Source organism: Hemiscyllium ocellatum, chromosome 39 (genome assembly GCF_020745735.1).
Source record: "Hemiscyllium ocellatum isolate sHemOce1 chromosome 39, sHemOce1.pat.X.cur, whole genome shotgun sequence".
In the NCBI taxonomy this organism is placed as follows: Eukaryota; Metazoa; Chordata; class Chondrichthyes; order Orectolobiformes; family Hemiscylliidae; genus Hemiscyllium; species Hemiscyllium ocellatum.
In genome coordinates this window covers 40,691,283-40,717,673 of record NC_083439.1, presented here as the reverse complement: position 1 = coordinate 40,717,673, position 26,391 = coordinate 40,691,283, and the positions used below count along the sequence as shown (strand labels likewise).

The 26,391-nt window shown below is 41.9% G+C and overlaps 1 protein-coding gene across 1 annotated transcript in view; it reads left to right on the top strand.

Moving 5' to 3' along the window:
- Positions 1–26,391, top strand: part of LOC132834232 (zinc transporter ZIP1-like) — a 51,480-nt gene that overhangs the window by 10,451 nt on the left and 14,638 nt on the right. The gene's annotated exons all lie outside the window — the stretch shown is intronic.

The window sequence follows — 26,391 nt, the reverse complement described above, 5'->3', positions numbered from 1 at the left end:
GCCCTCACTACTGAGTCTGGAGGGCTGCAACATCCCCAAGTGGAAAATGTGGTGGTGTTCTTCCAGCAAAACTCAGCACAAGCTGGAACACTGCTGCAAACCTGAATCGGGTGTTGGCCAGGGAACGGGGTGGTGTGTTAAAGTGGCAGGCAACTGGAAGCTGAGGGTTTTTTGTTTTTTTGCAGCAGAATATGGTGATCGCTTTGCAGAACACCTGAGTCTACACTTTGTTTCTCCAAAGTAGAGGACAGTGTGAGCAGTAGACTAGATTGTGCGATGTAAATGTGAGGTGCTGCTCCACCTGGAAGGTATGTTTGTGTCCTTTCATATGCAGGAAGGAGGAAGTAAATGGGCAGGTGCTACTCTTTTAGCGATTGTAGAGGAAGGTACTATGGGGGGTGGGGAGGGGGGGGGGCATTGGGAGTGAAGGAAGAGGGGACCAGAGTGTCCCAGAGGGAATGGTCACTTCCAAAGTGACCACTACTTCCCTCCGTTGAGAAAAGCCCTAGCTCCCTCAACCTTTCTTCATAAGACATGCCTTCCAATCCAGGCAGTATCCTGGTAAATCGCCTCTGCACCCTCTCTAAAGCTTCTACATTCTTCCTATAATGAAGCGACCAGAAACTGAACACAATATTCCAAGTGTGGTTTAACCAGGGCTCTATAGAACTGCAGCATAACCTTGTGGCTCTTAAATGCAATCCGGCTGCTATTGAAAGCCTACACACTGTTATGTTGCGTTAACAATCTTGCCAACTTAGGTGGAAACTTTTGAGGAATCTATGGACATGGACCCCAGGTCTGTCTGTCCCTGCCCACTGCCAAGAAATCTGCCTTTTAATCCTGTGTTCTGCGTTTAGATTTGAATCACTTCACACTTTTCCAGATTGAACTCCATCTGCCACTTATCAGCACAGTTCTGCATCCTGTCAATGTCCCATTGCAACCTACAACAGCCCTCCACACTACACATAACTCCTCTAGCCTTTGTGTAATTGGCAAACATACTAACCCCCCTTTCACTTCCTCATCCAAGTCATTTATAAAAATATAGCCTGTAGTAAGTACTCATCCAGATGCTACTTCAATGTTGCAAGAGTATCTATCTCCACCATCCCTCCAGGTAGCACGTTCCATATATCTACCATCCTCTGGGAGAAAACATACTTCGTGAAATCTCCTCTAAACCTCTTGTGCCGCATCTTTTAAATGTGGGCCCTTTGGTTCTTCCCCCATCTGCCATGGCAAAGAGATTCTTTCAATCTACTCCACTCTAAGACTCTCAATTTTGTATACCTCAATCAGATCAAACTTCCCACCCAACCCCTCAGCCGCTCTAAGGAAAACAACCTATTCAGTCTCTCCTTTATAATTGAGACTTCTCTGCCCAGACAACATGCTGAATTTCGACTGCACCCTGTCCTGTGCAATCACATCCTTCTGATAGTGTGGTGACCAGAGTTGCACACCATACTCCATCTGTGGCCTAATAAGCATTTTTTAAATAAATATTATTATTAAAGACCTTTTTTAAATCTTTTACAAAACATCTATATACAAAAAACCCACCAAAAAACACAAGTAGATGCAGTACAACAAAGTCATAATGTGATACTATTATTAATGATTGACCTACTATTCTACCAGAACAAATGTATCTACTTAAACTACAAACAAATTAAATAAATATTTAACCTAAATTAAATTCAAGCAACTTAAATTATATCTCACTACTTTATTCTATTTCACTCAAAACACCACCACTGAGGCTCCCATCCCTGGGAGTGCCAGTTATACTGCCCGTATTTTTTTTGCCCACACCCTCTTCTTCCCAGGCCCCATGGGCAGCCATACTGATTCCCATGACTATACCATGGCCCTAATTAATATTGTTAAGTCTGCATCAATATAATTTAAAAAGGGCTGCCACATCTTGTAAAACTTCTGTTTTGTGGTACACCGTATTTGTGAGGTAATCTTGAGGAGATGCTCCATCCTACGCCACTCCATTAGACCTGGTGGTTTTTCTGATGTCCAATTCACTAGAATGTTCTTCCTCATTCACTGGATAAGAATGTTACACAATCTTTTCCTGTGTTCCCCCAGAGAGGGCAAATTTAGTAACCCCAGAAAAGGAAATACTGAATCTATGTTAATTTCAATCCTGAGGATGTCCTTTCGCTCCCTTACCATAGCACTCCAGTATCTATGGATCTTTGGATCATACTGCATGGCCAGTAGTAGTGTGTAAGAGTGCCTATACAATTTTATACCTGGGACACCCTGATGACACTCCTCTCTTGAACTTGGCTCACCTCTCTAGTGCCATACGAACCCTGTGTAAGATCTTCAACCGCATGTCCTGCGTTCTGTTACATATTGAAATTTTTCTTATATTTTCCCATACCTCCGATGAAATATCCTTTCCTGGCTCTCAATTCCATGTCCTACAAAGTCCATCTATGTTCCCCAGGGCATGACTTTTCTGTAAATGACACAAAGTACTGACTGAAAGAGCACCTGTACACTGGAGGACTTTTCTCCACGTCTGACTTGTAACACTGAGCCAGGAACAAGATCTTCCTTTGTATATAATCCCTATCTGAAAGTACTGGAAAAGGTCCCAATTAGACAATCCATATTTCTGGCTTAACTGAATAAATGACATCAGGACCTTCCCCTCAAACAAATCTCCTAGGCATGAGATTCACCTATTCTCCCATAACTTAATGCTGGAGTCTATTGCTGCAGGTTTAAATCCTTGGGCTCCCACCAACTCGGTAAGCGGCCGTATTTAAAATGATTGGATTCTTACACTGCTCAGTTACAGATTTCATCTTACCCTCTAGTTAATTTATTATTTATGGATATCTCGACTGCGAGACTTCACTGTCAAGCCAAATCGACTCTGAATTCCTCTGCACCCAGTCATGCTGACAAGATGTTTATTTGATATTTCTTCAAATCTGGAAGATCCACTCCTCCCTCATCCTGTGAAAGCTGCAATTTAATTAGAGGGTGCCTGTAGCACCAAATAAAGGACTCCAGCCAACCATTGAGCCACCATAACACTTGTCTGGGTATGAAGGGCTTATGCCCGAAATGTCGAATTTCCTATTCCTTGGATGCTGCCTAACCTGCTGTGCTTTAACAAGCAACACATTTTCAGCAAAAATAGGAGCATTCTCATAGGGTTCAACAGCTGGGGTAGGACATTCATTTTAATCCGGGCTATTTGGCTAAACCATGATAACGATAACCCCTCCCATTGCTGCAAATCCTGCTTTATAGTTAGCTTATCCAGCTGGTGGAAGGAAGGGGTAATAAAAATTCCCAAATTTTAAAAAAACCTTTGAAGAATATCTGAATGGGAACTGCATTCCATCTTTCAGATTAGGCACCTCCACTAATTCTGCTCCCCAACCCCCAACCATTATGTCTGACTTTGGAAAGTTGATCCTGCAGCCTGAGAAACCACCAAATAAATTAATTGTTTGAATCAGTCGAGGAACAGACTTCTCCGGATTGGCCACGAATAAAAGGACCTCATCAGCATATTAAGCTCCCCCATTCCTATCCTTGGCGCCACTATTTCAGGATCCCTCCTGCTAGCCTCAGCTAATGCCTCAACTGGCAAGGTGAATAACAGCAGTGAGAGAGGACACCCCTGTCAACTACTTCTCCCAATGTTAAAGTTATCTGACTTAGCACTGTTTGTAATGACTGCTGCCTTAGGATCATTATACAATACTGCCACACATCTGGCAAAGGATCCCCCGCCCCAGACCATACCGCTCTAGGACCCCAAACAGATACAGCCGTTCTATCCGATCAAACGCCTTTTCTGGTCTTGGGTGACCACCAAACCAGAGATCAATCTTTGGCATACTTGCATTTCATTCAGTATCCTCCTGATATCGTTGGAGGAGCTACGGCCCTTAACAAAACCCGTCTGACCTTTTTTTATAACATGGGGGAAGACCTTTTCCAATCTCCAAGCCAGCATCTTGGATAGAATTCTAAAATTTACATTCAACAGTGAGGTTGGTGTATTTGAAGTACACTCTTCGGGGTCTTTCCCCTTCTTCAAAATGAGGGAGATATTAGCCTCCTGAAGAGAAGGCAGCAGACAATCTTGTGTATGTGAATAGCTATACATTCCCAAAAGTGGCTCCACTAACTCATTTATGAATTCCTTGTAGAATCCACCTGGCCTTGGTGCATTGCCAACCTGGCGATGCCTTATTGCTTCTTTCACTTCCTATACTGTTATAGGTGCATTTAATACAGAAGGAGAAAGTGAGGACTGCAGATGCTGGAGATCAGAGCTGAAAATGTGTTGCTGGAAAAGCGCAGCAGGTCAGGCAGCATCCAAGGAACAGGAGAATCGACATTTTGGGCATAAGCCCTTCTTCAGGAAGGGCTTATGGCCGAAACGTCGATTCTCCTGTTCCTTGGATGCTGCCTGACATGCTGCGCTTTTCCAGCAACACATTTTCAGCATTTAATACAGAAGCCTGTTCTGTGTTTATACTGGGGAGGTCCAAAACTTCAAAACAGGATTGCATTCTCACTGCACCGTGTTTGTCTCCCTCTGACCGATTATAGCTCTGCGAAGTATTCCCTAAATTTAACATTGATCTTCAACTCACGGGTAATCATACCAGCCTTCCCTCTAACAGATGTAATAGATTGGGAAGCTTTTTTTCCTCCTAGCCAAATATGTCAAACATTTACCTGGCTTATCTCCAAATTCAAACAGTCTTTGTTTAGCAAAGGAGACTTTTTTTTAAAGCCACTTGTGCGTGCAATGAGTCAAAAGCCACCTGGAGGGCCGTGATCCACTGAAGTTTGACCAGAGAGGCCTATTATAATGTTTCCTCAGCTATGTGCAGCCAGGCCTCCAGCATCTGTTGTTGCTCCTTCCTCTGCCTCCTTCCAGTTGCAGAATACGAAATGACCAAGCCTCCCAAAGTATTGCCAGATTACTGGATTGATATCCCAAAAGGCCCTGAACTCTCTTCTGATATACTCAACAAATTTGCTATCCCTTAGCCATGGGCCAGTGCCATGCGTCCATTCCACTACCCTTGATTTTAACATCTAAATTAACATCTCGGTGCATGATCCGAGACAGCTATATTCCCAATTTTGCACACCAATGTTCTGCCCACACAGTTGGCATAAAAAAGTCAATTTGCGTATGGTATTTGTGTGGGTTGGAGTAGAATGTAAATTCTCTTCCAATAGAGTGGAGATGTCTCTGCACATCCACTAGTCCCAACTCTTCTAATGTCCACCAACTGCATAGATTGTGTGGGCGTACCTGCCGGGCCCCTTGGCACCCAGTCAACTTTGGGATCTATTCGGAAATTAAAATCCCCTCCTACGATCACGTGGCACACCCCAATATTCATTCAATTAGCCACTGCATCAATTAGAAATTTAAAAAGGTACGCTGGGGGACAATATATACTCAAGATGCTATACTCTTCTCCATGTATTAGGACTTTAAGAATGATAAACCGTCCATGTTCATCTTTAATTAGATTAGATTCCCTACAGTATGGAAACAGGCCCTTCGGCCCAACAAGCCAACACCAACCCTCCAAAGATTAACCCACCCAGTGCCATTTCCCTCTGGCTAATGCACTGAACACTATGGGCAATTTAGCATGGCTAATTCACCTGACCTGCACATTTTTGGACCTGTTGGAGGAAACTGGAGCACCCAGAGGAAACCCGCGCAGACATGGGGAGAATATGCAAACTCCACACAGACAGTCACCCGAGGCTGGAATCAAACCTGGGACCGTGGTGCTGTGAGGCAGCAGTGCTAACCACTGAGCCGCCGTGCTGTCCATAATCTGCTCTGTTACCTGGAAAGGGAGGTTCCTTCTTACCAGTATAGCCACTCATCTACTCTTAGAGCTGAAGGAGGAGACATAACATGTCCTGCTGCTCCTTATCACTTAGATGCTCCTTATCACTTGCAGTAGGGCGATGTCCACCCTTTCCTTCCCAAGGCTTGACAACACTTTCTTATTTTAATAGGGGATTGGCTCCCTTTTATATTCCAGGTGCACCTGAACAAATCACTAACCATGGTCATCCAGGGTAGCCCGTGGTTTCCCAAATGGAGAAGCTTATCTGAGGTGTGATGAGCTACAAAGACTATGAAGTCTAAAAACTACTACAACTAAAAAAACTACTCCCTACATTTAACTGAAGCAAACACCCAAATAACTCCCAATTCGCTAGAGATCTTCCCCCTTGCCCATTGGGGGCACTCCTCCCAATCCTTACTACCATCTTAGAGTCATGGTGTCATAAAGATGTACAGCATGGAAACAGACCCTTCTGTCCAACCTGTCCATGCCGACCAGATATCCCAGCCCAAACTAGTCCCACCTGCCAGCACCTGGCCCATATCCCTCCAAACCCTTCATATTCATATCCCCATCCAAATGCCTCTTAAAATGTTGCAATTGTACCAGCCTCCACCACATCTTAACTCCTCTAGCTGAGGCCATGCCCTAGCCCCAGGCAATTCACAAATGAGGAAAACCTGTTAATTACCTTCTGAGAGTTAACAATGGATGCCCATCCTCCCTCCTGTTGTCTTAACACAGATATAGCCACCCCAACACAAAACTAAAAGGACATCAGTAAAAGAAAGCCCTAGATAATACCCAACTGACCAATATATAAAATAATTCCAGTTTTATAACAAGGCTGTAAGTATAAAGCCAATAACCACAAAAGAAAGGGAGAAAGAGAGAAGTGAAGAAAAAGGCAATTTTTAAAAATCCTCCAATGATGCACCCTCCTCTCCCACCCTGACTCAAGTCCTTCAATTCAAAGAATTCACAAAGTCCTTCACCTTTTCTGTGGAATCAAAGTTATATACTGGTTCACAACATGGCTGGGTATCTCAAGGAACATTAAATGTTCAGGTCCCTTAATTCATTCTTGACTTCATCAAATGCCCTTCTCTTCATTAGGACTCCTGAGAAATCCTGAAAAAATATTATATTTGAGCCTTTGTACTTTAAATCTTGTGAATTTCTTCCTAGTCTTCTTGCTCTAACAAGCATTTTAAGTGTAACAACACTTCCTTTCTCCTATATTCTACACTCTGGCAAATGAAGCAAGCATCCTGTATTTCACCCTTCACCACTCTGTGTCTACCTGTGCTAACACCTTCAGAGATCTATGGATTTGTGCACCAAGGTCTGTTTTGTTCCTCAGTACTCACTAGGGATCTACATTTATTGCGTATATTCTTCTCTTAGTATACTTCCCAAAATGTATCACCGTACACTTATCTGGATTAAATTCCATCTTCCATTGCTCCACCTAATTTACTAGCTCATCAATATCAACCTGTAGCCTTGTCAAATTAGGGCTGATCAACTCAGTACTTTTTCTATTGCTTCAGTTGCTAAGAATGTGAAAAGACCTTTATTTTTTCAAAATTTTCTTATGGGGTGGGGGGTGGTAAGGAAGAATAGTTCAGCCTGACAGTCATGCTAATTAATTCAAAAACTAAACAGGAATAACTTGCATGCAATAAGTGAATGAGAAATCCATTTTAAGGGGTTTGAGTGAATTGAGTTTAACCAAGCAATACTGAGTCAAGTGTTCTTTTCCTGTGGCTATAATAAACTCGTGTTCAAATATAATGTGTTATCAAACAAATGGTGGGGGGGGGGGGTAGCTTTGTCTTGAAGAAAAATGTTTGGCCATGTTCAATTAGCATCTGAAGGAGTTTGTGAAAGGGAGATAATGTTTGATAAATCCATTTTTGAGGATGTAAGGAAGGTGGTAAAGGGAACAGTAGATGTGGTATACTTGGATTTTCAAAAGACATTTGAAAAATACATGCAACATATTGTTGGACAGGATTAAAATTTGTACTGGCAACAATATTTAGGTTAAGAAACAGTGAACAATCAGGAATAAAATCCCCTTTTTCTCAACAGGCAATTTACAACCCAAGTGATGGGGTCAGGTGCTGCTGGAAATATCAGTACTTCGGTCTTAGCTATTTGCAAACCTATCAGTGACTTAGATTATTTAGACAAGTCTGAGTAGTCAAAGATCCCAATTAGCTTTGTAAAGTTGGGAAAAGTAATTTGAGAAGAATGCAAAAAAAGTGTCCAAGAAATATGGATTTAACTAATTGGGAACAAGACAATAGAATTTGTGTTTGAAAATGAGGGCATTCATTCTGCAGTAAGTGTTAAATTTGAATAAGGGAAATTATGAAGGCATTAATTATAAATCGTCTGAGGCAGATGTGGAAAATACATTAAAAAGGCATGATGATATAGGCAATGATATAGTCTTCAAAGCTATCTTGCATCACTTGTTGCAACTTTTGCGCATCAAGGTGCAAAAATTCAGAAGCCAGTCAACTGGGGTAAGAAAGGAAGTTCAGCATTGCATAAGATTAAAAGGCCAAAAAGGTTGCAAGAAATAGCAGTAGAACATTACAGCCCCTTCAGCCTTTGAGGGTTCCACAACTCGGTGAACAATCTGAAGCCTATCCATCCTACACTATTCCATTTGCATCCATATGTTTATCCAATGATTATTTAAATGCCCTTTAAAGTTGGCGAGTCTACCACTGTTGCAGGCAAGACGTTCCTTGCCCCAATACTGAGTTAAACTAGCTCTGACATCTGTCATCTCTTAATTCAAAGCTAAATCCCCTTGTGCTAGCCATCACTATCTTATGTCTCAATTAAGGCATCTTTCAACCTTCTTCTAACAAAACAGCTTCCAGTTCCTCAGCCTTTCCTCATTAGATCTTCCCTCCATACCAGGCAACATCCTAGTAAATCTCCTCTGCACCCTTTCCAAAGGTTCCACATCCTTTCTATAATGTGGTAAACCAGAACTGTATGCAATACTTCAAGTGTGGCTGCACCAGAATTTTGTACAGCTGCAGCATGGCCTCGTGGTTCCGAAACTCAATCCCCCTACCAATAAAAGCTAACTGTATTCCTGAACAACCCTATCAATTTGGGTGGCAATTGGGAGGTTTATAGAATACAACGGAGGACCAACAAACTGATAAGGAGAATAGAAAATTAATGCAATCTAGTGAATACCACAAATGGACTTAAAAGGCTTCTTTAGATATATAAAAAGAAAACATTTAGCTAAAACGAATGTGGGTTAAAAGGGCAGAGTCAGGAGAATAATAGAGAATAGAGAAATAAGATTAATTTGTGTTGATTTCAAGAAATGTCCCAGGAGTAGAAGCCCAAGTGACTAGGGAGAATTAATTTAAGAAAATTGGCATTAGTAAGAAGAATTGTATGGTATGACTTAATTGTTGAAAGTTGACAAATCCCGAGGACCTGGTGGTCTTCATTCCAGAATTTAGAGGTGGCTGGAGAGGCAGTTTGATGTCTTAGTAGTGATTATTATCCCAAACAGGATAGGAATTATTCCAGAATCTCTGGATTGGAACGTAGCAGATCTCAATTTCAAAAGGGAGAGGTGAAAGCTAGGATGTGCTCCTTACATCACTGAGAATCTAGCATTTTCCCTAATTAAAGATGGGATAAATAATGTTGATAATCTTTTAATTCATAGCAGAGATTTGCAATCAGGGAATTGCATTTGATGAACTTGTCAATTTTGTTTGTAACATCAATGATCAAAGGCTAGCTGAAGGTAGTATAGTAGATTTTTGGAAGGCTTTTGGTAAAGTCCCCCACTGGAGGCTAGTTAGATCAAAGCCCATTGGATGGGAGGTAATGTCAGCTAACAGACAAAAAAAATCAGTAGGAATAAATGGATTTTTCATGTTGGCAGACTGACTAGTGGAGTGCTACAAGGTTCAGGACTTCTGCCCCAGCTGTTTGCAATGCTTACCTGTGATTTGGAGGTGGCGATCAAATGTATTACTTCTAAATTTTGTGAATCGTACCAAGGTAATTGGGAAATGTAAAGCAACTTCAGGAGGATTTGGACAGTCTTAGTGAATAGTCAAGAATGTGGCAAGTGAAGAATTATGTGGAAACAGAAGTATGGAGTATATCTCTAAATCGTAAGAAGTTGGGAAGTATAGTTGTACAAAAGAACCAGAGTATCCTTGTCAATGTCACCAAAGGGTAATATTCAGGTGCAGCAAACTATTAGGAAGTTAACAGAACATAGTCTTGATTATAAAAGAATTTGAGTACGAAGAAACACTACAGAAGAAACACTACTTCCTAACATTATAAATGAGCTTGGTTAGACTGCAACTGAAGTGGTATGTGCACAGTTAGTATCCTTGTCCAAGAAAAGATGAGCACCAAGAGAAGGATTGTAACAAAGGTTTGCCAGACTTATTGCTGGGATATTGGGACTGACTTGTAATGAGATTGAGTAAACTAGGCTTGTATTCTCTGGACAGTGAGGTCTGCAGATGCTGCAGATCAGAGTTGTGTGTTGCTGGAAAAGCATAGCAGATCCAGCAGCATCAGAGCAGCAGGAGAATCGACATTTTTGGCTGGAGCCCTTCATCAGGAATGAGAAGGGCTCTAGCCTGAAATGTCGATTTTCCTACTTCCCGGATGCTCTCTGATCTGCTGTTCTTTTCCAGCAACACATTCTTAACCCTTGCATTCTCTGGAGGTGATCTCGCAAAATAGTTGGGGATGGACAGGTTGATTATTGAATAGATGTTTCTCCTGGTTGGAAGAGTCTAAAATTGGGAGGCACAGATTATAAGGGGGATGCACTTGGGTCCTAGATGAAGACAAATTATTTTACTGAAATTTGTGAACCTTTAAAATTCTTTATCACAGAGGGCTGTGGAGGCTCAGTCTTGGAGAATGGTTAAGGTATAAATTCATAGATTTTTGATGACAATTGGCAGATAGGATTATAGGAATTGGGTAAGCAAAAGACCAAAGTGTTTGGTCAGCCATGATTGTACTGAATAGCACAGCAGACTGAATGGCCTATTCCTGTTCCTGGTTGGTGAAAGATGTGGAGGACTGTGAAGCTGTTGAATTTGCTGGGAAGATATTTTATAAATCTTTAAAAATCAGTAAATATTGTTATTTAGAGGGATTTTTTTGTACTCAGTGTTGAGATTTTTTTTTGGCTATGAGCTGAGTCGAGACAAGCTTTGAGATGAGTAGAGTCCTAGAGATGTACAGCATGGAAATTGAACCTTTGGTCTAACCCGTCCATGCTGACTAGATATCCCAACCCAATCTAGTCCCACCTGCCAGCACCCGGCCCATATCCCTCCAAGCCCTTCCTATTCATATACCCATCCAAATGCCTCTTAAATGTTGCAATTGTACCAGCCTCCACCACATGTTCTGGCAGCTCATTCCTTACACGAACCACCCTCTGCTTGAAAAGCTTGCCCCTTAGGTGTCTTTTATATATTTCCCCACTCACCCTAAACCTATGCCCTCTAGTTCTGGACTCGCGGACCCCAGGGAAAAGATTTCTATTTATCTTATCCATGCCCCTCATAATTTTGTAAACCTGTATAAAGTCATCCCTCAGCCTCCGACGCTCCAGGGAAAACAACCCCAGCCTGTTCAGCCTCTCCCCACAGCTCAAATCCTCCAACCCTGGCAACATCCTTGTAAATCTTTTCTGAACCCTTTCAAGTTTCACAACAGCTTTCCGATAGAAAGGAGACCAGAATTGCACGCAATATTCCAACAGCGGCCTAACCAATGTCCTGTACAGCTGCAACATGACCTCCCAACTCCTGTACTCAATACTCTGATCAATAAAGGAAAGCATACCAAATACATTTTTCACTATCCTATCTACCTGTGACTCCACTTTCAAGGAGTTATGAACCTGCACTCCAAGGTCTCTTTGTTCAGCAACACTCCCTAGGACCTTACCATTAAGTGTATAAGTCCTGCTAAGATTTGCTTTCCCAAAATGCAGCACCTTGCATTTATCTGAATTAAACTCCATCTGCCACTTCTCAGCCAACTGGCCCATCTGGTCCAGATTCTGTTGTAATCTGAGGTAACCCTCTTTGCTGTCCATTACACCTCCAATTTTGGTGTCATCTGCAAATTTACTAACTATACCTCTTATGCTCGCATCCAAATCATTTATGTAAATAACAAAAAGTAGAGGGCCCAGCACCAATCCTCGTGGCACTCCACTCCACAAGGATCGGTGCTGGGCCCTCTACTTTTTGTTATTTACATAAATGATTTGGATGCGAGCATAAGAGGTATAGTTAGTAAATTTGCAGATGACACCAAAATTGGAGGTGTAGTGGACAGCAAAGAGGGTTACCTCACTGGTCACAGGCCTCCAGTCTGAAAAACAATCCTCCACCACCATCCTCTGTTTTCTACCTTTTGAGCCAGTTATGTATCCAAATGACTAGTTCTCCCTGTATTCCATGAGATCTAACCTTGCTAATCAGTCTCCCATGGGGAACCTTGTCGAACGCCTTACTGAAGTCCATATAGATCATATCTACTGCTCTGCCCTCATCAATCCTCTTCTTACTTCTTCAAAAAACTCTCTCAAGTTTGTGAGACATGATAGTTGCTTGTCTTTTTATTTTTTTTTAAAAGCTTTTTTCTTTATATTGCCAGGCCTGAAGTTAATTGCAAATTGAATAATGTTCAGATAATTCTATAAACATTTCTACTCTGGAAAAGCATTATACTCCAACATTTGAATGTTCACAGGTGCATTACAGGGAAAACCAGTGTGAACAGTCTAACAAAGAATTTTTGGGGGGCAAGAAAAGGCTGAGACCAAATTAGAACTGGTTTTGAACTTTTTTAATCAGAAGTATTGTGGCTGCCAAAGCTACAGAAAGATCTGATGGCTCTGTTATCCTTTCATTATAAATTTAAAAGTTGGAAATAGATTTTCAGTTATAACAATAAAATAAATATTCCTCCAAGCCCATTGGGAATTATTTATGTTGACCAGTGCATTCAGAAACCAAGTAAGATATAATCACACCGACAGCACATGGAAACTGCTTAAGTGGACTAGCTGTTTATATTTCCCTTTATTTTTCTTTAATTTCTCCTTCAACTGTGTGTTTGCTTTTGTCTCTCCATATGACTGAGGGCTAGAATCAAAGATTCGGTTTAAATCATAGACATTATAAACCTTTCGTTTTAACTGTTCTCAAATTAATTTTATTTTGTTTAAGCTATAAACTTGGTGTCTGGTATCAATTCAAGAAGTCTGATTAGGAATCGAGCAATTTTAAGGGTCATTGTTTTAATTTCACGGTTGCAAAACAGGAATATGATAGCTGATTTGACTTAATTGTCTCCCTGTTACAACAGTATGTAATGAGGTATGTGACTGTTCATTGCAAGAATATTTAGAGAAATTGGAGTGGAGATGTCTTGTCTTTTTTGCAATTGTGTAGAGCTCTGGTGAAACCAGATCTAGAGTCAGATGTTTAGAACGGATACAGACACTTCAGTCCAACTCATCCATGTTGATAAGATATTCTACGTTATTCTAGTCCCACTCATTGGCATCTGGCCAATATTCCTGTAACCCCTTATTCATACACCCATTCAGATGCCTTTTAAATGTAGTAATTGTACCAACCTTTTACTAGTACTGACAACTCATTGTATACGAACAATACCCTCTGTCCTTTTTTTTAAATTTCTTTCCCCTCTCACCATAAGCCAATGCCCTCTAGTTTGGACACCCTATCCTAGGGAAAAGACCTTGACTATTCAACCAATCTATTTCCCTCATGAATTTGTCAACTTTAAGTCTCCAATGCTCTGGGAAAAATAGCCCCAGCCTATTCAGCCTCTTCCTGAAAGCTCAACTCCTCCAACCCTGGCAACATCCTTGTAAATCTTTTCTGAACCCTTTCAATTTTGACAACATCCTCCAAGAGAAAGGAGACCAAAATTGACTGCAGTATTCCAAAAGTGGCCTTACCAATGTTCTGTCCAGCAACATGATCTCCCAACTCCAATACTCAAGGCACTGATCAATAAAGTAAATATACCAAATGCCCTTTTCACTACCCTGTCTATTTGCGATTACACTTTCAAGGAATGACGAACCAAGGTCAAGCAACACTCTCCAGGACCTTACCATTGAGATGTATAAATCCTGCCCTGATTTCCCTATCAAAATGCAGCACCTCAATTTAGATAAATTAAACTCCAACTGCCACTCCTAAACCTGTTGGCCTATCTGATCAAGGTCCCATTGCACTCTGAGATCCTCCTTCACTGTCCACTACACCATCATGTTTGGTGTCATTCTAACAATACCAAATATATACCCATCCAAATCATTTACAACTAACAAAAAGTAATGGACCCAGCACAATCCTTGTGGCACACTGCTGGTAACAGGCTTCCAATCCAAAAACCAACCTTTCGCACCATCTTCTGTCTCCTATCTTTTTGAGCTAGTTCTGTATCCAAAAGACTAGTTCACCCTGTATTCCATGTGTCAAACCTTGTTAACCAGTATATCGTGCGGAACCTCGTCATTTGCCTTACTGAAATCCATGTAGATTACATCCACTGCTTTGCCTTCATCAATCTTCTTCACTTCAAAACAAAAGTCCAAGTTACTGAGACACTATTTCCCATCACAAAGCCCTTGCCTTTCCAAATATATGTAACCCTGTCTCTTAGAATTGTCTCTATCTTGTACACCAGGCTCACCGATTTATAGTTCCATGGATTTTCCTTACCACCTTTAAGTAGTGACACCACATTAGCCAACCTCCAGTCTTCTGATACCTCCATCCATATCTACCAATGATATAAACATCTCAACAAGGGGGCCCAGCAATCCCTTCCTTAGCTTCCCACAAAGTTCTAGGGTGAACCTGATCAGGTTCTGGTGATTTTTATCCACCTTTATGTATTTTAAGATGTTTAGCACCACCTCCTCTTCTGAGGTGATCAACTAGATGGATGAGGGTAAAGCAGTTGATGTGGTGTTTATAGATTTCAGTAAAGCATTTGAGGTTCCCCACAGTAGGCTATTGCAGAAAATAGAAGCATGGGATTGAGGATGATTTAGTGGTTTGGATCAGAAACTGGCTAGCTGAAAGACTGGTGGTTGATGGGAAATGTTCATCCTGGAGTTCAGTTACTAGTGGTGTACGCAAGGATCTGTTTTGGGGCCACTGCTATTTGTCATTTTTTTATAAATGACCTGGATGAGGCGTAGAAGGATGGATCAGTAAATTTGTGGATGACACGAAAGTCAGAAGATGTTGCAGGTTACAGAGGGACATAGGTAAGCTGCAGTGCTTGGCTGACAGGTAGCAAATGGAGAAGAGTGGAAGAGTGTGAGGTGACTCACTTTGGAAGGAGTAACAGGAATACAGAGTACTGGGGTAATGGTAAGATTGTTGGTAGTGTGGATGAGCAGAGAGATCTGTGTTCAGGTGCACAGATCCCTGAAAGTTGCCCCTCAAGGTGATGGGGTTGTTAAGAAGGCATACAGTGTGTTAGCTTTTATTGGTAGTGGGACTGAGTTTCGGAGCAATGAGGCCATGTTGCAGCTGTACAAAACTCTGGTGCAACCACACTTGGAGTATTGTGTACAGTTCTCTCACAGCATTGTAGGAAGGATGTGGAAGCATTAGAAAGAGTACATTTCCTCTGCACCAGGATGTTGCCTGGTATGAAGGGATGGTGTTATGAGGAAAGGCTGAGGGACTTGAGGCTAAGAGGTGACTTAATAGAGGCATACAAGATACTCAAAGGATTAGATAGAGTGGACAGTGAGAGGCTTTTTCCTCAGATGGTGATGGCTAGCACAAAAGGCTTTAAATTGTTAGAGGCAATTTCTTTACTCAGTAGGAAGGATGTTGAATGCCTTGCCTGCTGCAGTGGTGGACGTGCCAACATTTAAGGGCATTACATGGTCATTGGATAAAAGTATGGGTGATAATGGAATAGTGTAGGTTGGATTGGCTTTAGATTGGTTTCACAGGTCAGCAGAACGTTTGAGGGCAGAAGGGCCTGTACTGTGCTCTAATATTCTATGTTCTCTGGCATATTGACACTTTCTTTCCCCTCAAGATATTGCTACTTATTTCCCCAAGTTCTCTATCTTCCATATTCTTCTCCATAGGAAACATTGCAAAATACTCTTTTAGTGTATATCCATCTCCTGTGATTCTATACATAGGTGGCCTTGTTGATCTTTAAGGGGCCCTGTTCCCTCCCTTGTTACACTTTTTTTTTGCTTAATATCTTAATGAAATCCCATTGGATTCTCCTTAAACCTATTTGGCAAAGGTATTTCACGTCCCCCTTTCTGCCCTCCTAATTTCCCTCTTAAGTATACTCTTCCTACCTTTGTATTCTTTTAAGGATTCACTTGATCTCTCCTGTCTATACCTGACATATGCTTCCTCCTTTTTCTTGACCAGAACCTCCAATTTCTCTAGTCATGTACCATTCCCTTCACCTACCAGCCTTGACCTTCACCCAGACAGCACATTCTGGAATCTCTGGATTCTCATTATCTCATTTTCGAAAGCTTCCCATTTTCTTGCCATCCCCTTTACCTGCGAATATCTGCCACCAATCAATTTTTCAAAGTTCTTGCATAAAACTGTCAAAATAGTCTTTCCTCTAATTTAGAACTTTAACTTCAACTTCAAGATCAGTTCTATCCTTTTCCAATTTTGAAACTAATAGAATTATGGTCACTGGCCTCAGTGCTCCCACTGACATCTCAATAAGGCCTGCCCTATTTCCCAAGTGTACTGAATAAGCAAAATTTTCTTGTACACACTTAAATTCCTGTCATTCCAAGTCCTTAACACTACAGCAGTCTGAGTCCATGTTTGGAAAGTTAAAGTGCCCTATCTTTCTTACAGAACTCCTTAATTGCTTCTCAATTTCCTGCTGACTTTTCGGGATCAAATAAGGTGATCATTCCTTTCTGATTTGCGTTCCACCCAAATAACTTCCCTGGAAGTATTCCCAGGAATATCTGAAGTATAACTGTAATGTTATCCCTAATCAAAGACACCACATCTCCTCTGCCCCTCTTGCTATCCTTCCCATAGTATCTCCTCGTGAAATATTTAACTGCCAGTCCTGTCTATCCCTGAGCCAGGTCTTTCTGATAGTTATGATATCGCAGTCCCATGTTCCCAGTCATGCTCTGAGTTCATCTGCCTTACCTGTCAGGCCTCTTTCATTGAAATAATTGCAGTTTAAATTTATCCATCCTACCTCATTCATGAAACCAAATAATCAGACCATTTAGAACAGTGGACAGTTTAGAAGTGTAAGTTATCCAAACTTGCTTTTGGATGGTGCAAAATAGTGGAGTGGCAATGATGGATTCTTGCAAGGACATCCGAAGTAACTACTGAATTAGGAAGAGACTCCAGTAGATTCTCTGGCTGCAGTTAAACAGATGGAAAATACAAACAGATGAGTGCAAAATAGCTAGACGACAGTAGAAAGGAATCAAGAGGAATATCAAACACTGCAGATGAGTTAAGAAAAACAAAAGGGAGAGTTTACTTTGTGTTTGATTATATCTGTGGTGTCACTTGCTGACATAAGTAGACATTTGGATTTGAACATTTTTGAATTATGTTATTTGAATTAACCATCCTTAAACTGAGGAGTAGACGGCACCTTGCCTACTAGTGCTTTTCAGTTCGGCGTTCTGTGTCGTGAATAACTGAATTTTATTTGATTAGATTACTTACAGTGTAGAAACAGGCCCTTCGGCCCAACAAGTCCACACCAACCCGCCGAAGCGCACCCAACCAGACCCATTCCCCAACATTTAGCCCTGCACCTAGCACTACGGGAAATTTAGCATGGCCAATTCAGCTAACCTGCACATTTTTGGACTGTAGGAGGAAATTGGAGTACCTGGAGGAAACCCACGCAGTCACAGGGAGAATGTGCAAACTCCACACAGTCGGTTGCTTGAGGTGGGAATTGAACCCGGGTCTCTGGCGCTGTAAGGCAGCTGTGCTAACCACCGTGCCGCCCTTTTTTGGTCTGAACTCAGTTAGCCAATGGAGGGCTGCAATTACAGAGGAACTTCTATTATCCAAAGGACACAAGTGGGGAGTATTTTGTTCAGTTAATCAAATGCTGGATAACTTCATTAGCTAAGCATCGGGACTTTGAAATCTTGTTAGGAATATCCAAAATTCGAATGCCAGATAATCGATTCCTCTATACATCAGTATCCCTGGATGAAAAGGACATGAGTCAGCCAAACTGCTTGCTTCATATTGCTATCCTGCATTTGTATGTTGGGCAAGAAGACATACATTCACTGTAATATGCTTCCAACAGTGGAGTGAGTTTCCAAGCCCACAGGACCAAATTATCTGCCTATAGAACCTGACCCTGTAAAGAAACATGAATTTATTTTGTGATAAAAGAAACGTATACAGAAAAATTACATACACATCATTGCTATAGTTTGGATTTTCGAATAGTGACATATGACATTGGTTACTTGTTTTTTTAATTTTAAATAACTGTCAAACACTCCTGGAACATTGACCTAATCCAGTATGTATCAGTGAGCAGGAACTTCTGAAATGTTTGTTTGTTCTGTACTATTTTATGACAGAGTATAAATGTTGAACACCATTAGCTTGTTTTGGTTTAACAGAAATAAAGGATGGATTTTAGCCTAGAAAACCCAGAGATAAAACACTTTTAAACAATTCAGAAGAGACCTGACTGGGATTCAAAGTAAGTACAGGAAGTATCTGCATTGGAAATGGGTTCGTTCGCAAGTTGAACTGTTTATAATTTGGAACGCAGTGCAGGACAGTGGAAAGCAGCCATTCTTAAGTACAGGAAATGTTTATACATCAACCTTTAAAATTTCTTGAAACGCATCAAAGTGAATAAATCCCCAGGACCTGATCAGGTGTACCCTAGAACTCTGGGAAGCTAGGGAAATGATTGTTGGGCCCCTTGCTGAGATTTGTATCATTGACAGTCATAAGTGAGGTGTTGAAAGACTGGAGGTTGTCTAACGTGGTGCCACTATTTAAGAAAGATGGTAAGGGAAGGGCAGGGACTACAGACCAGTGAGCCTGATGTTGGTGGTGGGCAAGTTGCTGGAGAGAATCCTGAGGGGCAGGATTTGCATATATTTGGAAAGGCAGTGACTGAGGGATAGTCAGTGGGAAATCACATCTCATGAACTTTACTTTTTTTTGAGGAATTGAGAGCAGAGCTGTAGGCGTGATGTATATTGATGTCAGTAAGGCGTTCAACAAGGTTCCCCATGGGAGACTGGTTAGCAAGGTTAGATCTCGTGGACTACAGGGAGAACTAGCCATTTGGATACAGAACTGGCTCAAAGGTAGAAGACAGAGGGTGGTGGCGAAGAGTTGCTTTTCAGACTTGGAGGCCTGTGACCAGTGTGCCACGAGGATCGGTGCTGGGTCCGCTGCTTTTCATCTTCTATATAAATGATTTGGATGCGAACCTACAAGGTAAAGTTAGTAAGCTTTGCAGATAACCCCAAAATTGGAGGTGTGGACAGCAAAGAGGGTTACCTCAGATTACAACAGGATCTTGATCAGATGGGTCAATGGGTTAAGGAATGGAGTTTGATTTAGATAAATGTGAGGAGCTGCATTTTGGAAAATCAAATAAAAACAGGTCTGGTACACTACTTTGTCCTGGGGAGTGTTGCTGAACAAAGTGCAGGTTCATAGTTCCTTGAAAGTAGAGTCGCAGGTAGATAGGATAGTGAAGGAGGTATTTGGTATGCTTTCCTTTATCGGTCAGAACGTTAAATATAGAGTTGGGAGGTCATGTTGCAGCTATGCAGGACATTGGTTTGACCACTTTTGGAATGTTATGTGCAATTCTGGTCTCCTTCGTATCGTAAGGATGTTGTGAAATGTTAAAGATTTACAAGGATGTTGCCAGAGTTGAAGGGTTTGAGCAATGGGAAAGGCTGAATAGGCTTTTTTTTTTCCTGGAGCATCGGAAGTTGTGGAGTGACCTTTATAGAGGTTTATAGCATCATGAGGGACATGGATAGGGTAAATAGACAAAGTCTTTTCCCTGGGGTGCTGGAGCCCAGAACTGGAGGGCATAGGTTTAGGGTGAGAGGGGAAAGATATAAAAAGGGACCTAAGGGGCAACTTATACACACAGGGTGGTGTGTGTATGGAATGAGTTGCCAGAGGAAGTGGTGGAGGCTGGTACAATTACAATGTTTAAAAGAAATCTAGATGGGTGTACAAATAGGAAGGTTTAGAGGCATATGGGCCAAATGCTAGCAAATGGGGCTAGATTAAGTTGAGATATCTGGTCAGCACAAAGGTTGGACTGACTTGTCCATTTCTGTGCTGTACATCTGACTCTACTTTGTTGCCTGCCTTGACTGTTTTGATTTGCTCCTTTTCCCAGCTGCAGTAGCCTTTGGCTGATCTTTTTCTCACTATCTAGAACATAAAACATTACAGTGCAGTACAGACCCTCAATGTTGTGCTGACCTATGAAACCAATCTGAAGCCCATCTAGCCTACACTATTCCATTCTCATCCACCTGTCTATCCAATGACCATTTAAATGCCATTAAAATTGGTGAGTCTAATACTGTTGCAGACAGGGGTTCTATGCCCCTACTACTGAATAAAGAAATTACCTCTTACATCTGTCCTATATTTATCACCCCTCAATTCAAAGCTATGTTGTCTCATGCTAGCTATCACCATCTAAGGAGAAAGGCTCTCACCATCAGTTACATTTAGTTTAGTGATGGAAAGGGAGGTACATGCCACAGGTCAAGAGGAATTGATGGGACAAGGGCAGTTATAATGTGATTAAGCAAGAATTAGATTAGATTAGATTACTTACAGTGTGGAAACAGGCCCTTCGGCCCAACAAGTCCACACCGACCCGCCGAAGCGCAACCCACCCATACCCCTATATTTACCCCTTACCTAACACTACAGGCAATTTAGCATGGCCAATTCATCTGACCCGCACATCTTTGGACTGTGGGAGGAAACCGGAGCACCCGGAGGAAACCCACGCAGACACGGGGAGAACGTGCAAACTCCACACAGTCAGTCACCTGAGTCGGGAATTGAACCCGGGTCTCAGACGTTGTGAGGCAGCAGTGCTAACCACTGTGCCATTAGGATGCATAGAATGGGGTAGCAAAATGCAGGGGATGCAGGCAATGGAAATGTGGACTTGGTTTAAGGAACAGATATTGTGTGTCCTTGATAGTTATGTCCCTGTCAGGCATGGAGGAAGAGATAAAGTAAGGGAACCGTGGTGTACTACAGAAATAGCATCTCTTCTTAAGCAGAGGAATGAGGCTTATATGCTGATGATGTAAGGTGGTTCAGATGAGGCGATGGAGAGGTACAGATCAGCTAGGAAGGATTTAAGAGAGAGTTGAGAAGAGCAAAGTCAGGACACGAGCAGTCTTTAGCAAATAGAATCTCAGAAAACCTTTAAAGGAATAAAAGGATGATGAGGGTAGGAATAGGGCCAGTCAAAGACAGAAGTGGGAAGTTGAGTGTGGACCCTGTAGAGATCGGAGCTATACTAAATGAACATTTCTCATTAGTTTTCACTCAGGAAAAGTAGAATATTGTGGAAGAGAAAAATGAGGTACGAGATATTAGACTGGAAAGGAGGTTAGTTATGAACAGGTTTAATCAATTCTAGAAGCAGTGAAAGTAGTCAAGTCCCCTGGGCCGGATGGAATTTATCTGAGGATTCTCTGGGAAGTAAGGGAGGAGATAACAGAGCCTTTGGCTTTGACATTTGAGTCGTCATTGTCTAAAGGTTTGGTACCAGAGGACTGGAGAATTGCAAATGTTGTGCCTTTGTTCAAGAAGGGCAGTAGAGATGACCCAAGTAATTATAGACCAGTGAGTCTTACTTCTGTTGTAGGAAAGGTTTTGGAAACGATTATAAGAGATAAGATTTATAATCATCTAGCAAGCAACTTGATTTCAGACAGTCAACATGGCTTCGTCAAGAGCAGGTTGTGTCTTACAAACGTCATTGAGTTTTTTGAGAAGGTGATCAAGCATGTAGATGAGGGTAGGGCAGTTGACATGCTATACATGGACTTCAGTAAAGTCTTTGATAAGGTTCCACATGGTAGGCTGTTGGAGAAAATGCAGAGGTATGGGATTGAGGGTGATTTAGCAGTTTGGATTAGAAACTGGCTTTCTGAAAGAAGGCAGCCAGAGTAGGTTGGTGGAAAATATTCAGCCTGGAGTCAGGTTACTAGTTGTGTGCCACAAGGATACATTTTGGGACCACTGCTGTTTGTCGTTTTTATAAAAGACATGGACGCAGGCATAGGTGGATGGATTAGTATATTTGCAGATGACACTAAAGTCGGTGGAGCAGTGCACAGTTTGGAGGAATGTTGCAGGGGGACTTGGATAAACTGCAGAACTGGGTTGAGGTGGCAAATGGTGTTCAATGTAGTTAAATGTGAGGTGATGCATTTTGGGAAGAATAACAGGAAGGCAGAGTATTGGGTCAATGGAAAGATTCTTCGTAGTGTGTATGTGCAGAGGGATCTTGGTGTCCATGTACATCCCTGAAAGTTGCCACCCAGATGGATAGTTTTGTTAAGAAAGCATACGGTGTGTTAGGTTTCATTGATGGAGGAATTGAGTTCCGGAGCCACAATATCATGCTGCAACCATACAAAACACTGGTGCGGCCACAGTTGGAATATTATGTACAGTCCTGGGCCCCATATTTCAGGGGGATGTGGATGCATTGGAAAAGGTGCAGAGGAGATTTACCAGGATGTTGCCTCATGTGGAGGAAAGGTCTTATGGTAAAGGCTGAGAGACTTGGGTCTGTTCTCATTGCATAGAAGAAGGCTAAGAGGGGATTTAATAGAAATATACAAGATGATCAGAGAATTAGATAGGGTAGACAGTGAAGATCTTTTTCCTATGATGATGACATCAGCTTGTAGGAGGGGTCATAACTACAAATTGAGGGGTAATAGATTTAAGTCAGAGGCAGGTTCTTTACTCAGAGTGGTAAGGGTAATGCCCTACCTGCCAATGTAGTTAACTCAGCCACATTAGGGAGATTTTAAACCATCCTTGGATAAGCACATGGATGATGATGGGATCATGTAGGGGGCGAGCTGACAATAGTTCACAGGTCGGCACAACATTTAAGGAGGCTGAAGGGCCTGTTCTGTGCTCTATTGTTCTATGTTACATCCACCCTATCTAACCCTCTGATCTTATGTCTCAACTAAGTCACTTCTCAACCACCTTTTATCTTTAACGAAAACAGCCTTTGGGCTTTGGTCATAAGACCTTTCCTCCATGCTAGGTAACATCCTAGTAAATCTCTCTCTGAACCCTTTCCGGAACTTCCACATTCTTCCTAGAATGCAGTGACCAGAACTATACGCAATACTCCAAGTGTGACTGCACCAGAGCTTTGTACAGCTGCAGCATGACCTTGTGGTTCTGAAACTCAATCCCTCTAACAATAAAAGCTAACAACTGTATTCCGCCTTAACCCTATCAACCTGGTGGCACTTTCAGGGATCTACGTACATGGATGCCAAGATCTTTCTGCTCATCCACACTGCCAAGAATCTTACCATTAGCCCAGTACTCATTATGCCTGTCACTCCTTCCAAAGTGAATCCCCTCATGTCTCAGCATTTGAACTCCATTTGCCACCCCTTCCCCCCCCCCCAGCCCAGCTCTGCAGCTTATCTATCTCCCTCTGTAACTTGCAACATCCTTAGTCACTGTCCATACCTCCTCTGACCTTAGTGTCATCTGCAAATTTACTAATCATCCTTCCATGCTGTCATCCAGGTCATTTAAAAAAATGACAAACCGCAGTGGATCAAAATAAGACCCTTGCAGTAAACCACTAGTAACTAAACTCCAGGATGAATATTTCCCATCAATCCTCATCCTCCGTCGTCTTTCAGCTAGCCAATTTCTGATCCAAACCACTAAATTGCACTCAACCCATGTCTCTGTATTTTTGCAATGGGTAACCTTATCAAATGCCTGACTAAAATCACATCAACCATTTTACCCTTGTCCACCTGTTTGGTCACCTTCTCAAAGAACTCAGTAAGGTTCACAAGACAGTGTTCACTATCCCTAATCAACTTTCTAGAATGATTATAAATCCTTTCTCTTATAACCTTTTCCAACACTTTGCCCATAACTGAAGTAAGGCTCACTGGTCTATAATTACCAGGATTATCTCTACTCCCCTTTTTAAACAAGGGGACATTTGTTATCCTTCAGTTTTCTGGCACTATTCCTGTAGACAATGACGACATAAGGATCAAAGCCAAAGGCTCTGCAATCTCTTCCCTGGCTTCCCAGAGAATCCTTGGATAAATTCCATCTGGCCCAGGGGACTTACATATTTTTACACTTTGCAGAATTGCTAACACCACCTTGTAAATCTCCATCCCATCCAGTCTAGTAGCATCCATATTCTCAACAATAGTGTGCATATTAATGAAAAGTATTCATTTAGCACTTCCCCATCTCCTCTGACTCCACGCACAATTTCCTACTCCTATCCTTGATTTGGCACTAATCTTTTGCACTAGTCATTCTTTTATTCGTGATATACCTATAGAAAGCCTTGGGGATTTTTTTTGATCCTATTTGCTAATGACTTCTCATGTCCTTCTGGCTGTTCTTAACACTCTCTTTTTAGGTCTTTCCTGGCTAACCTGTAATTCTCAAGCACCCTAACTGAGCCATCACATCTCATTCTAACATAAGCTGCCTCCTTCCCCTTGATGAGAGATTCAACTTCCTTAGTAAACCATGTCTTTCTCACTCAACAACTTCCTCCCTGCCTGACAGGTACATATTTACAGGTTTGCAAATGACCCCAAGATTGATGAACTAGCAGATATTGAAGGGGACTGTCAGAGAATATAGCAGAATATAGATTGGAGAGATGGGCAGAGAAATGGTAGGTGGAGTTCAATTCAGGCAAATGCGAGGTGATGCATTTTTGGAAGATTCAACTATGCAGTAAATGGAAGACATCTGGGGAAAATTGATGCACAGAGAGATCTGGGTGTTCAAGTCCATTGTTCGCTGAAAGTGGCAACACGGGTCAATAAAGTGGTCAAGAAGACGTATGGCATGTTACACTTCATTAGATGTATTAAGTACAAGAATTAGCAGGTCATGTTACAGTTGTATAGGACTTTGGTTGGGCCGCATTTAGAATACTGCATACAGTTCTTGTCACCACATTACCGGAACAAAGTGAATGCTTTGGAGAGGGTGCAGAGGAGGTTCACTGGGATGTCAGCTGGTATGGAGGGTGCTAGTTGTGAAGAGAGGTTGATTTTAGATTAGGATTATTTACATTAGAAAGACGGAAGTTGAGTGGGGAACTTGGTTGAGGTCTATAAAATCATGAGGTACAGAGTGTAGAGCAAGAAGCTTTTTCCCCAGTGTGGAACTGAATTATTAGGGGTCACAAGTTCAAAGTGAGAGGGGAAAGTTTTAGGGGATATATACATGGAATGTCCTTTATGCAGAAGATGGTAAGGGTCTGGAAAGTGTTGTCAGCAGAGGTGGTAGAGGCAGAAACAATAGTGTCATTTAATATGTACCTAGACAGGTACGTGAATGGTGGGTGGGGGGCAGGCAAAGGGATAGAGATCCTTAGAAAATAGGCAGCAGATTCAGATAGAGGATCTGGATCGGTGCAGGCTTGGAGGGCCAAAGGGTCTGTTCCTGTTCCGTAATTTTCTTCTTGTTCTTCGTTCTTATTGAGGATCCACATCGAGTAGCTATTGCTTGAATACGCTCCTCCACATTTCAATTGCGCTCTCTGCTCCTCTGCCAACTCCCCCCTCCCTAGCCAATAATTTAAATCTTCCTGAGAACCTCTAGGAAATCTCCCTGTCAGTATACTAGCCCCTTCAAAATCAAGTGCAAACCTGTCCTTGTACAGGTCACTTCTACCCCAGAAGAAATTTCAATGATCAAAAATGTGTATCCTTCTCCCTTACGTCAACTCTTCAGCCACACTCTATCTTTCTATTTCTACTTTTGTGGCACCAGGAGTTATTCAGATATTACTACCCTCCAGGACTGATGTATTAAATCTGCGTAATTTCCTATGTTCTTTCCTCAGAACCCCGTCCTTTTCTCTTCTAATGTCACTGGTTCCAATGTCTACAGAGACCTACCCTTTTTAAGAGTATTTTGCACCCCCTCAAACATTTCTGATCCTGATACTAGGGAGGCAACAATAGCGTCATGTAATATGTACCTAGACAGATAGGTGAATGGTGGGTGGGAGGCAGCAAAGGGATAGAGATCCTTAGAAAATAGACAGCAGATTTAGATAGAGGATCTGGATCGGTGCAGGCTTGGAG